At 33.9% G+C, this 11,626-nt stretch overlaps 1 long non-coding RNA gene across 1 annotated transcript; it reads right to left on the bottom strand.

Moving 5' to 3' along the window:
- Positions 1 to 8,485: 8,485 nt before the first annotated feature.
- On the bottom strand, positions 8,486 to 10,047 carry LOC133294946 (uncharacterized). Its single transcript, XR_009749280.1, has 3 exons — positions 9,979 to 10,047; positions 9,830 to 9,892; positions 8,486 to 8,732 (listed from the first exon to the last, which is right to left on the bottom strand). It is a non-coding gene; the product is annotated as an uncharacterized LOC133294946 (long non-coding RNA).
- Between the last annotated feature and the right edge of the window lie 1,579 nt (positions 10,048 to 11,626).

Below are 11,626 nucleotides of genomic sequence, written 5' to 3'. Positions count from 1 at the left end.
ATTTTGATTTACACCCCTTAAACCATGGTTTGGGGTGCAAAATACTGTAAACCGAAAATTGCAACATCAGTTTACAAACGGGCTTATTTCATTGACATGGTATGAAAGCGACAGCTAAAGAAAGTTGTGATGCCAGGAACAGCATCTTTATATCCTTAGACTTGGACTCCTTATCTCTTCACCTTCATGAGTGGAATATAACCAGGCTCATCAATTGGTCACTGAATTTCATACTTGGAGCCATCAATAGTTGTTTTTATTGTAGATTAATTTGAAGCATATATTTTTTTTTAATTTTTTATTTATTTATAACATAAATAAGCATGTAGTGATGCTGATACATTTGGAATCCTTATCACCCACGTATATCCCCAGCTGAATTTATCTCTGAAAAGCTTCCCTTTCAACTTCAAAAGCTTTATAATCACTCTCCACTGCTAATACAACTTGGAATTGGGGCCACAGCACTGATTTTTAACCACAGATTGGGAGATCCATGTTTAGATTCCCAAGTCTCGATGCTCTGACATTAGTCAAAGAGAATCACCCGCGAAAATTGTTTCAAAAATGTTATTTGGACGACTGATTTTTTACATTTTCACTTTGCACTTTTCTCTTATATATATGAGATAGGATTCATTTACAAATTTTTTTTATAAATTACACTAAGTACAACCGGTCGTACACTGCATAATTAAAATATGACCGGTCATACTTAGTGTAGTTTGTAAGAGTTTGTAAACAAAAAAATTTATAAATATACCCTGCCCTTATATATATATAACTTAATTCTACGTTTGGTTTTTTGTTTTTTGGTAAACACTTGTGGTTTTTTTATTAGGATTAATGTGTGATTTTGGTCATTTAATAAATTTTTGTGGCAATTAAATTTCTCAATCTCCTCAGCACAAGTAATTAAGAAGATAATGCATGCAACTCTCTTGCTAAAGTAGCAGGTTGTTGTCTTGTATCTTGAATTCATTCTTGACACTCAATATTTTTATTTTTAAATTTTTTACTGATTTATCAATTATTCGACTAATTTAATGGAGTCACTCAAGATCATAAAAGTGACAAAGTTCTCTCTACCAAATTTTTAATACAACTACATACTCAAAAATCGAAATCATTAGTCAAGATGAAATAATCAGTGTTATTAAAACCGGACCGACCCAGCCGGGTCAACCCGAGAACTAGTAAACCGATCATATAACTGGTCCGGTTGAAGCAACAGACCGGCCATGCATCAGAATCGGTGTGACCCGGTCCGACCCGACTGGTTTTTATGAAAACCGGTGACCCGGTCGGTTAACCGATGACCCGACCCGGTCCCAAAAAAAAAAATTAAATTATTTATTTTTTCAAAAAAAAAATCATAATGAATATATTTGAATATTTTTTTGTTTATTGACTTACATAAATTATGTACCTACAACACTAATATTATCTCAATTATGCACTATCTAAAAAATTATGATTTGATTTATAATTAGAGATGTCGTTTTCTGAATCTAAAGCCCCGAGTCACGATCATTATATTTTAGTTTGATCCTTTATTGGATAATAATATGGGATTTATTATTTCACTACAAGAAAATTGGTTTTTAGAGGCGGTTATTTTGGCATTTAGAGGCGGTTCAAACCGCCTCTAAATGCTTCGATCGGCGGTTCATAAACTGCCTCGTTTACCATCGTCGCGAGGCAAAATACGTCAGTTTTCAAAAATCGCTAGAATAACCGCCTCTACATGACAATCTGAGGTGGTTATTCTAACCGCCTTCAAAACGTATTCTGAGGCAGTTATTTTAACCGCCTACAAAATATAATATGAGGCGGTTATTTTAACCGCCTTCATTTCCGCCTCCAAAAGACAATCTGAGGCGATTATATAGCTGCCTCCAAATAACGTGTAACCACCTCCAAATAATTAAAATTATATTAATTTTTAATTTTTAATTTTAAATATTAAAATTGTTACTTTTAAAAGTTAATAAAATTTTTATTTTTAAATATTTATTTTTAATATAATTTTCGAAAGTGATTAGTTAATATAATTTTTTTTTTAAAAAAATTATTTTTAAAAATTAATATAATTGTTATTAGTTGAATATAAATAACTTATTGAATTTTGTATATGTGTGTGTTAGTGTGAGTTGTTATATAGAAGGGAATGGAGAAAGAGGAACAAGTGACATCCAATATGAGACTTCAAAGTGAAGGTGAGATAGTTTTTTTCAATGTGCAACAGTCATCTTTAGAAATTTATATATAACACCAGATAATTCAACTTAAAAATCTGAACGGTTAGATTAAAGTATTACAAGAGCAGAACACACTAACCAAATTTGAGGACGATCCAACGACTGAACAAAGAGATTTTCCTCTTTGAATATCACTGTCTGATAGATCATGAACCGCCTCTAAATATGCTTTGGAGGTGGTTATTTTAACCACCTTTAATGTATATTTTGAGGCGGTTGACATGCAACTGCCTCCAATTGTATATTAGAGGCGGCTAAAATAACCGCCTCCATTTACCATTCAGAGGCGGTTACATTGAAATCGTCTCTAATTGCTACATTTATAGGCGATTATATCTCAACCGCCTCTGAATGGTCAATGGGGGCGGTTATTTTAACAGCGTCTAATATACATTTGGAGGTGGTCATGGTTTAACCGCCTCTAAAGGGAGCAATTAGAGGCGATTTCAATGTAACCGCTTCTGAATGGTAAATGGAGTCGGTTATTTTAATCGCCTCTAATATACATTTGGAGGCTGTTTCACGTCAACCGCCCCAAATTAATTAAACAGCCGGCAACACCGCCTCTATGTATCAATTGGAGGCGGTTTAAGTGAAACCGCCTCGAATAAACAACCTCCAAATACCAGTTTTCTTGTAGTGTTTTTTATATTAAAATATTTGAATTTTTTTCATTTTTTAAAAATATTTGAGTATGTTTATAATTTTTTAATATAAATTATAAAATTGCATATAATTACCGGGTCATGCGGTTGAACTAGTGACCCAGTACCTCGATCGGGTCAATAATCAGGCCGGTTTTAGTAACATTGAAAATAATACTATATGAAATTAATTCGCGTGTTTCCATATATATATATATATATATATATATATATATATATATATATATATATATATGTTTGACATATATGAAGAGGACTTAATTGCTAGGTTTTACTCAAACTTTTTAATATAAAGATTATTTTATCCGTAGATTTATATTGTAATTAATAAAGATATGTAAGAGATATAAAGTTTACTATCGTTAAAACCAAGCCAAACCTGCTTTAATTTCAAAACCTAATTGACGGTCATACCATTTTAAAGTGATCAGAACGAGAAAAAAAGAAATGGTTAAACTAGCCAATTTATCTACTTCAACCAATTACTATTTTTCTTATTTCATAAATATTTTTATATATTTCAAATTATTATATTTAAATTATTCTTATAATATATTCCCATTTGACAAGTCAGTTTAAATCGTTGAATTTAAGTCGAAAGTCTCACCAAATCATTATGGGATTTTCTTTTAATAATATACTAAAAAAATCTTTCATTAATAAGGAATTTATAAGAACGGTTGCTTATTAAACAACTTATTGTGAATTATAAATACTTATATTAAGAAATATTTAAGTTATAAAAATGAGAGGGAAAAATTTGTGAGCAGCGAAGACTTGCAACTTTGTCCTTAAAAATTACATTGAAAAGGTGGTTTGCAAGAGCGTTTGTAACTTAGTCCGTATAAAAAATAAATTGACGAGTATTGTTTGATATCTTGAAAATTCAAAGAAGAAAAAAAAAAAAAACATTTACCATTTTCTTGCTCAAGTAATTAAGATGAGTATAAATCCTATTTTTATTTTTAACACGTGTGTCCTTAACAAAACCCTTTAAGCATTGCATTGTCAAAGCATAAAAAGAAGTGACGTGGTATTCCCACAAATAATCCAAAAGAAAATATGTTGCAAAAACTTGGAATCCTTATCATCCAGGTTTATTTTCCACCATATATAAACCAATCTCCATGAATACTTGTTTCTTCTTTCCTAATATCTTCCAAGCTAGTGGTCTACTTTCTTGGTGAGGTCCCATCCTCACAAGTTGAACAAGTTTATTCTGGGATGCCATTGTTGTTATAATATGGATTATGCCTGCTTTAATACACCAAACAAGTTTCAATCAATTCTTTTCTATGCCAAAGTTCTTGGGGGAATACTAGATATATATATATATATATATATATATATATATATATATATATATATATATATATATATATATATAAACAAAAAAAAGTTAAAGGAAGAGCCATAAAGTCATAAACCCAAAAGAAAAATTCCGATGCAGACCCATTAGTTCCCTCAAGGAATGGAAAGTGTCAAAAGGTTACATCTTCTGTCAAAGAAAATAAGCAGAAATACGTATAAATGTTCAGGGGCAGCCATATATGTTTTGGTGTATTTTATTTTAAGTTGTTCTCTTCTTTTTGTTAAAAATATGATTTATTTATTTTTTACAAGGGATATATGTAAAGCAATGTTACGAAAATATAACACTAATTACCACTGGAAAAACTATACTTATCGGATAACATATTTATAATTTTATATTTATTATATATTAGTATATGTATTTAATTTAAGCTGTCCAACTAATGACCCCTTTGCGCCTTTTTCCACTTGGTGACCTATTAATCTAATACCTATAGACCAAGTTCAAGAACGGTCCGAGTTTAATAATTCTAATGTAAAAGATTGCTGGACCCTAATGCTGGGTCTATATAAAAAAATTTGAGTCATTCTTACTTAGTATTTAAAAAACTTGTGTCATTTTTACTTAGAGCTCGTTTGGATAAAAAAAAATTTAAAGCTATTTTTTATCCAGAAAAAAATTTATTTAAATATCTGCTTTTAAAAAAAAGTAAAAGTCATAAAAAAAATCAAAAGTCTACTCTCTTTTTTAAGCTAAAAATTTTAGCTTATGAAAAAAAGCAGAAATTAAAAGTCAAATACTTTTTTCAAAAATCAAATACATTTTTTAAAAATTAAACAGCTTTAGCTTTAATAAAAAGTACTTCTAAAACAAGTAAGGTATAAAAAGCACTTTTTTGTGAGCTCATTCAAACGGGTCCTTAGTATTTTTTTCTAAAAAAGGAAAAAAGGAACTAATTCAATTTTTTTTTTTTAAAAACAAAATTTTCATCTTCTTTCTACTCTGACACGTTCTATATACATGTTCTAACTTTAGATCACATAATTCACATCAACTATCAGCAAGATGGGGTCAAATTCTGCCAGGCTGTAATAGATGAGTAGAATCTTATAATTCTGATCTATAGGAGCTGATAGTTTGATAGTTCATGCTTGAGATGAGATTCGCAGATAAAAGAGTCAATAACATTCCGGATATAATGAGATAGATTCTCACTCCTATTATACTTATTGGATGTCATTTTTGCTATATTCTCGCCAAATGGGCCATATATGGCAGGATGGCAATAGTTTGTTCCTTCTAATTATGTATTTCACCAATTCCTAGCCACACCTATTGCAATTTAAATGAAATGAATAAACTTTTGTAAGTTACAACTCCATGGAGAATTTTAATTTAGGAAATGTGATGACATTCAACTAATTGATGTCATGTTTTGCGATGACTTTTTAAAGAATATTAAGTTAGCGGCCATGCACCGCACGAAGTTACAAAATAAAATAAAATGTAATTTAAGTATACTATTATAATAAAATTAGATATTGTCCTTTTAAGAAAATTATTAGTTTAAAAAAACTTGAAAAAGAAAAAATAAAAGATTAGCAGTGATTTAAAAAAATAAATGAGGCATGTATGAATATACACATTAAAGTTAGAAACCATTAAAAATAAGTATGCATTTTAAAGGTATAAATTTTGAGCCATTTGTATGAAAAGTGAATTTATGGGAACAATCATTTAAAAAAAAATAACAATTAAAAAAAACTCTTAAGATGATATAATGACATGACATTCATATACTGAAAGTTTCTTTTTCATAGTAGTATATTAATTTATAGCTATGAAACATATTAACGCTAAAATTCAAAAAAAAAAAATTATATGAATAAATAATCTTAAAGGGTAAGCACACCTTATAAAGCAAGACTTAAGGCACTGTGAAATTAGCAAAACGCTAAAACTTACATTGTGAAGTTCATTAGCTTTTTTTGTTTGGGCGTTTGTAAAAACAAGTTTAGTACCTTAAAATCTGTCATGCGACACCACATCTCAATTCAAAACCTTAAGACATTGAGTTTATGGTCCATCCATTGGTATACTCTCCCTCAACAGAGTACCTCAGGGTCAAAGTACTCAACCCGCCTCTAGCCAATTACCAACCTAGCTCAAGCACAACTCAGCTCTGATACCACAGTCAGGCGGGTCCAAGAGAAGTATGTGGCAGAGACCACCACCAATGGGCTAAGTTACTCCAACCATAACAAGTGGATTCGACACTACATCTTATAACACCTCACAATTCTAAATTAAGTATTTAAAATATTAAATGAGTAATTAAGTGAAGGATTAATGAAAATCCTGAAGATTAGGCCAAAATACAAAGAAATGGCAAGACGGTAATAAACCAACACGCAACCCTAGGAAGATAAAAGTTGAGTAGAAGGTCTCAGATGATAAAAATAACCATGGAATTGGATTCAGAACAAAAAATTGAGTGGTTAGGAAAGTTTCAAATAAATCAGTGAATAGTATTTTTACCGGGTCAAAATATTGCGGTACGATTACACCGTAAAACATGTCAGTTGAGTTTTGAGCTCTAGGTTTCAAATATGATTTATAAAAGGTCTATAGAACTAGGAAATACGATTTCTGATAATATTTGATGGAATTAAGTCAGTTTGGGGAAGCGTGCCATCGGCGCGCGCAACAGCTTAAAACAGTGTTTTCTCCGAACGACCGGAAAACTCCGGATTCATCTGATCAAGTATAATTAAAGGAGAATAGTTAATATTAAAAATTAGATTTTCTAAATAAGTTGTGAATTTACGGACGTTAAGTGGAATCAGAGGAAAATTCGGATGAGTTTTAAATCGCGTGAGATGGCGTGGGACCCACCCCACTTAAACTTCACTTAAGCCACATCATCCTCCCACTATTCATCATCACTCCCCTCCCCTTCCAGCCCAAACCCAAGCCTTCCCCCCTCTTTCTCCCCAAATTTCCTTTAAATTTTCTTCTCACTTTAATCACTCATTTCTCCACCAAATCCAACAAAATTTGTGTTGAAATTTGTTGGAAAAGACCTTCTAAACACATTGGTACCTGTAACATCCCGTTACGTACCGGTATTGTTAACATTAATTATGATATTAAGTGCAGTTACAATCACAGCAATTCATTTATAAAAATGCGAATAAACTTTTTCCTATTATTACGCGAGCATTTAAAACAATAAAAAACGTAATAATTAAAAGCTGTGACCGTAACTGAAAAATCTTGCGGAATATTTATTTTAACTACTTTTACTTATTATTTTACTTAGAATAAGTTACTAAGGGGTTCCCATAAACCCAATTAGCCTATTACTCAATTTTACGCTTTTACCTCTTTGAACATGGTTCACTAATTAATTTTCTGCGAACACATCGCTCACAACCAGACCTTCTCCTCAGTATATATATTTTTCTTACTTAATTCCCTTTCTAATAAGCTATCACACGCTTTAATCGGAGCTCATTTGCTCCGGTTGTCACCGTTTGAAGTTGGACAAGCAAAAAAGCCAACCAACCCCAGAACAGCTCAAAACCACTAACACTTCTCGAATTACTGCACACAATCCACTCATCCAATTGCTCTCAAATTTTTATCCTACAAACTAGACATCTAAAACTTCATTTTGGTGTATCACACGCTCAATTTGACTGAGAGACGAAGCGGGAATCAAATTCTCAAAACTGGACATAACAGCCCCTGCATCAGAGGTCCCTGGACAGTCCGAACTCAATAAATTCCACAGGGCTGCATACAACCCAGAACTGGCTCATATTTTAACACCATCTAGGGGACAACTCAAGCTTCAAAATGGCATATGGAACGTCCCTAACGGACATCTGTGGAGGGAGATATCCTCTCCCGAAGTTCACCTAAAATCTGCCAATTCTACAGAAAATTCGCCAGAGTTTCCTTTGTTTTTCCTTAAATCCCCAAATTTGCACAAGCTCACTAATGCCTCAAAGGTACCTAATAATCCAATAATAATCCAGTAATAATCCAATGGGTGGTACACACAAGGACCAACAATGCCTTGGGGCACTTACAACCCAATTCAGATTATATTTATTACACAGTTTATACTATAATGCTCACTTTAAAATCCTTAACTTGTTTCAATCACAAGGAACCATTTACATGTCATTTCTCAACATAAGCATATAATCATCATCCTACAATAGGCCTAAAGCCCTTCCATCATATTACATCAATATTCATGCATATTTACAACATATCATTTAAATATAACAACGTACATATTCATAACTTGAATTTACAACTTGAAATATGAACTTGAATTTATAACTTTAAACATAACTTCGAATGACATAACAACTAACTAGACTTAGGCAAAATATATATCATGAACAAATAATGACAATGCTCCCACGACTCATCCTACAGGCCTCTTGCCCGCCACTCCTGTGCCACTGCTACCTCCTGAAATAAATGCCCCGAGACGGGGTGAGATATACGAATATATCTCACTAACCCAGAGGTTCTGGAGAAAACTCCGCCCAATGGTTCATTTCGATGCATATAAATAATATAAAACAACCACTTTCAAAATGGGATATAGCAAGGGATTTAGAGAAACTGAGGAATATCGGGATATAAAATACGACGAAGCGGGATGGTAGCTACCAATACCACGCAACGTCCTCGGCATATATAAGCCTACGGGTATCATCCAAGGTGCATTCCAAGAACCACAACCATGATGCCCCAACCATCCATAACACCCGAGACATTCCTAGTGTGCTCCTATCCAGATCACACACCATGACCCTACGTCAACTGGAACTCCCTCTCGGAGACCTATCAAGTGGAAGTCCGAAACTGCCCGAAGGCTACACTATCTACTGGCCAGTGATCTGGTATATATAGTACCCACATAAATGCTAATGCATGCTTATGCTGTTCTACACTACTCATACACACTTCCTACCGTTGCCACTGCTACCTCCTGAAATAAATGCCCCGAGACGGGGTGAGATATACGAATATATCTCACTAACCCAGAGGTTCTGGAGAAAACTCCGCCCAATGGTTCATTTCGATGCATATAAATAATATAAAACAACCACTTTCAAAATGGGATATAGCAAGGGATTTAGAGAAACTGAGGAATATCGGGATATAAAATACGACGAAGCGGGATGGTAGCTACCAATACCACGCAACGTCCTCGGCATATATAAGCCTACGGGTATCATCCAAGGTGCATTCCAAGAACCACAACCATGATGCCCCAACCATCCATAACACCCGAGACATTCCTAGTGTGCTCCTATCCGGATCACACACCATGACCCTACGTCAACTGGAACTCCCTCTCGGAGACCTATCCAGTGGAAGTCTGAAACTGCCCGAAGGCTACACTATCTACTGGCCAGTGATCTGGTATATATAGTACCCACATAAATGCTAATGCATGCTTATGCTGTTCTACACTACTCATACACACTTCCTACCGTTGCCATCAACTGGCAAGGTGGAACAGAAAAGGGGAACAAGTCTCAGTACCAAGAGGTTACCTTAATTGTTCTGTCACTCTGCTCCGCAGCAGCTTATCTTTCACTTGGCACACAATGGAATGCCTACATAGCGGACATTTCCAATCACTTAAAATTTCAAACAATACATGCTAATTTACAATTAAACATGCATAGACTCAGTCACTTACCTCAATCTAGTTGGTCTAGGACCAAGAGCAATCCACTGGTTTACTGTTCAGGATTCAAGTCGACGTACGGCAACCTGTACAGCCGTCAGTATACGTCAATTTACGTCAAAACGCGAAAAAAACACAAAAATCCTTCCCATCACCATGATGGTTCGGCCATTGTAGTGTTATTTAGGATTTATTTTTCTAAATTTTCTTTCTCATTTTATTATGCTTCCTTAGGTTGCTAAGAGGCTAGTTCAATCGCCGTTTTTTCCGTTTTACGACTTTTACGCATCGTTTTGCTAAATATTTCCCTCAAGGTTCTTTTATGTCAATTACACAACTTATTATTTCACCTTGATTCTTCCACTTGCCAACCACCACACAACCCATCTAATTACCTTTTAACACATAATTCATCACTCAACAATTTCCAACAACATCAATTCCTTAATTTTTCCTTTAAAGGCCAAGTTGTGACCTAGAGCATTCCAAGGATTTCCACTCAAATTTAATCACTCCAACCCTCACACAATCCATTATATCATCATATAATCATACCACAATTCACCAAACAAAGCCTCAACACAAAACTCAAAAGTCCAAAGTCATGACCTCAAAATCCACTAAGTTAAAAATCATCAATTTTCACTTAAAATTTTCATTACATTTCTAGCTTTAATACATCATTCTAAGGCATTATCATCTAATACACATTTTCCAATTGAGCTCTCTAACATCACATATCAACCATGCAAGGTCTAGGGTTCAAAATTCAAATCATCACATTCAATCAATTAAAATGCAAGAACACTCACCCAAATGGAAGGTACAAGGCTCCTCCTAAACATACTCTACCATTGGAGCACTTAGAAGCTCCATGAACACAAATCTCCAACTATGAGCCGCGGCCTTGAGGAGGGATTTTTGAAAAATATAGCTGGATTCAAGGCTTGCCACTAGTGCCAATGTGTTTAGAAGGTGATTTCCATCAAATTTCAAGACAAGAATCACTTGATTTGGTGGAGAAATGGTGTAGTTATGGTGAATTGAAATTTCCAAAGCCATTTTTTTGCACAATGATGAAGGGCTGCGGGTTTGGAGAAGAAGGAGGGAGGAAGATGATGATGTAAAGGTGGCTTTGCCATGTGGCAAGGTTCACTTAAGTGGGGTGGGGCCCACCGTCACCTCACGCGATTTCAAACTCATTTGAATTTCCCTCTGATTCCACTAAACGTCCATAAATTCAAAACCTATTTAGAAACTCTAATTTTTAACATTAACCATTGTCCTTTAATTATACTTGACCAGATGAATCCGGAGTTTTTCGATCTTTCGGAGAAAACACTGTTTTAAGTTGTTGCGCGCGTCGTTGGCACGCTTCCCCAAACTAACTTATTTACATCATTTTTTATGAGAAATCATATTTCCTAGTTCTATAGACCATTTATAACTCATATTTGAAACCTATAGCTCAAAACTCAATCGGCACATTTTACGGTGCAATTGTACTGCAGTATTTTTACCCGCGAAAAACATTATTCACTGATTTTTCTGAAACTTGCCTGTCCACTCAATTTTTCGTTCTGAATCCATTTCCAAGGTTATTTCTATCATCTGAGACCTTCTAATCAATTTTTATCTTTCTAGGGCTGCGTGTTGGCTA

This window comes from Gastrolobium bilobum, unplaced genomic scaffold (assembly GCF_033153095.1).
Source record: "Gastrolobium bilobum isolate Gb01-03AN ecotype WA unplaced genomic scaffold, APGP_CSIRO_Gbil_v1 utg48630, whole genome shotgun sequence".
NCBI lineage: Eukaryota > Viridiplantae > Streptophyta > Magnoliopsida > Fabales > Fabaceae > Gastrolobium > Gastrolobium bilobum.
This window is presented reverse-complemented; position numbering and strand designations above follow the sequence as displayed.